General features: G+C 37.3%; 1 protein-coding gene across 3 annotated transcripts in view; it reads right to left on the bottom strand.

The window, feature by feature from the left end:
- The window catches only part of LOC105477274 (ring finger and CHY zinc finger domain containing 1), a 38,791-nt gene that overhangs the window by 35,334 nt on the left and 464 nt on the right, over positions 1-2,993 (bottom strand). The window lies entirely within an intron of this gene.

Genomic DNA, 2,993 nt, shown 5'->3' on the forward strand with positions numbered 1-2,993 from the left:
AGAAGAAACTCTGGCCTCACACAAATATGTACACTGGAAAAGAAAGGAGTATTTTAATAGCCTTTTTGGAGAATTATGGACATTATTCTCTGATATTACACTAGAACAACTCTTAAAGGGTAGTTGCAACATGAAATCTGAAATCATATCAATGAACTTTTCTTCCTTGGTTACATTTAAATCTATTGATCTATCTTGCACTTCAAATGGATGTTTTCCTCATGCATTGGTCATCTGGAAAATACCAGTTCAGTGAGTTATTTACATCTTCTAAATGTTCACACATTTAACATGTAATATCAAAAACTCATACTCATTAAAAGTCTTTAGGTATTGAAGAAAATCTCACCAAAAAAAAAAGTCTTTTAAAAAAGCTTCCAATCTCTCAAAAGCTAATAAGAGTTTTCCAAAATTCTAATTTTTGTGTGAAAGCTTGAATTTTATCACTGGCAACAAATACTGTCATTTTCATTTGTAGTGAGTCTCACTTTTCTCCTTTTTGAGAAAATGTCTGCTGAACACCCAAATGTGAATGACTACAGTTTTTTCAAGTAAAAAAGTTGTTCCAGGAAAAAAAGCAACTAGTTCACTTTACAATCCAATTGCACAAGAGCTTTTCCTCAAGACAACCCTCTAATTTCAGTTTGCAGAAGTGTTTGATCAAAACTTCCCATGTCATTGAATGGCATATTAAAAAGACATATATTCAAGGGTTGAAATTTGATTAAAATTAATGATTTTACTGCTTTATCAACATTTTTAAGAGAAGCTGGCTTTTTAAAAAAACTATAGGTGTAGTATAGTTCAGTGCCACTGTCTTGATTCAAGCTAAGGTACTGGCAGTACTAAACAGTGCTTTTCCACCATCAGTGCATGTCAACAGACTGAAAAAAAAAAAAAAAATCTTAGTATTCACAGAAAGTAGTTTTGGCCTTGCAGACCCCCTGAAAGGACCTCGGGAATCCCCAGGGGTCCATTCACCACACTTTGAAAACCACTGCTACAGAACAACAGCGCACCCTCTCTGCATCTCAATTCCAAGCATGAAATTCTCTAACCATTAACTCCTCCCTAACTTACTCCAAGTCTCCCCTTGCAACACCCTAGTTCCCTTCTCTCTTCCTCTACACTCACGAATAACAATCCCAACCCTGGTTAAACCCTATTTGACTTACATCAGAAGCAGCTGAATATCACTAGAGAAAAAGCATCACCATTCTTGCTGGTTCATATGAAGTGGACACTTACTATCACGTTTCCCCAATCAATTCTGTCACTCTTCTAGCGTCTAAGACCTAAGACTTAGATGATCATTTCACTTCTCCTCTGGCTTTAAAACTCTAACAACTCTTTCTTCCTCCTTAACACTCTGCTGATGACCTTATTTCACTATAAAAACAGTAAACATACTTCCTGCTGATAGGCCTGAAAAGAATACCGTCCTATAATCTCTATTAACTTACTTGCAAATATACCTCATCCTCTGCCTTCCCTTACTAAGAACTGACAGTCTATGTTTCTAAGGCCGACTTCTTCACTTGTGCACTGGATTTCATACCCTTTGGCTACTCAAGGACAATGCCCTTACAGTTTTCTCTCCCTCTCCTGCATTATAAAACGTTCTCACTCTATTGTATCATTTACTAGAATATACAAACATGCTGTAATAGTTCCTCTCTTAAAGAGGAAAAAATATGGTGCCACATCTCCCAGCAACCACACCTTATTTGCTCCCCTTTACAGCAAAACCCCAAGAATAGCCTATAAATGTTATTTTCAAATACACTCCTCCCATTCTCTCTTAAATCCACTCGAATCCTGACCTCTCCGCTAGAACTCTTCTTGTCAAGATCACCAGTGACCTCTTCCTTGCCAAATCCAAAGAGCAATTCTCAGTTATCTTACTCAAACAGCTGCATTTGACCTAGTTGACCACATCCTCCTCGAAATGCTTCACTTGGTCTCTGGTATTTAAGGGGTGGGGGTGGGGGGGCGCAAAACCTGTGACACCCAGGGTGAAGTATCTTAGTGCTATGATACACAAATCTAGTTGTGTGGTTTATGGGGGGCAGGCAAGATGTTAAATTCCGTTTTAGACCTCAAGTTTTAAAGAGTAATAATACATCTCAGTAGAAACTGAATCATAAGGATAGCATTCAATTTCCTTACACAACATTTGGTGGCTGACCAACATTTTTAAGGAGCTTCATCCAGTGCAGTGGAGCAACGTTCATCAAGCCATGACCTACAGAAAAGAGTTTAGGATGCACGTAGAGGCCTGAGACTAGAACTTGCTTCTAATAATGAGGCAATGACCAGCAAGGCTGACTTGTGAAGTGAAAGGACAAAAAGTAATAATACTCAGATTGATAGTAACAGTCATGATATTAGTAATAGATGATAGATAGTAGTAATACATGATAGTAATAGTCATGGTGGTATACATTTACTACTCATTTACTTCAGGGAATGCACCCTGTTAGACACCATACATGCCCTTTAGTATATAATCCTCATACACTTTTATGAAACAGGTGCTATCATCTCCATTTTACACATGAGGTAAAGAGGAGCAAGCTAAAATCACAGTTATTAAAGAGGAGAGCTAAGATTTGGGGAAAGGGTGGTTGAGGTTCCAAAGACCAAGTTTTCCAAGAGAAATTTTTGTACTGTTTCTTGCAAGGAAAATCCGGAAACTTCAATTGAATACGTATCAATTTAAAACAAATACAGATTAAGAAGTTTTCTCAAAGTAACAATACAAGCTCATTAGGCACTTTCCTATACATAATTTTCTATTTAATGGCAATTACATGATTGTCTTCTTTTTTGGGACACATGTTTTTTCCTACATAGGTCTGAACATACGCATTGCCTCTAAAATGAAGCTGGCAGGCTATAAAACTTTACTACAGGAGCTGAAATCGTATTCGGGTTCTCCACCTGTTTATTTCCATTATCTCCACTTCCATTATTTCATCACACATCTGAAC

Source organism: Macaca nemestrina, chromosome 3 (genome assembly GCF_043159975.1).
Source record: "Macaca nemestrina isolate mMacNem1 chromosome 3, mMacNem.hap1, whole genome shotgun sequence".
Lineage (NCBI taxonomy): Eukaryota > Metazoa > Chordata > Mammalia > Primates > Cercopithecidae > Macaca > Macaca nemestrina.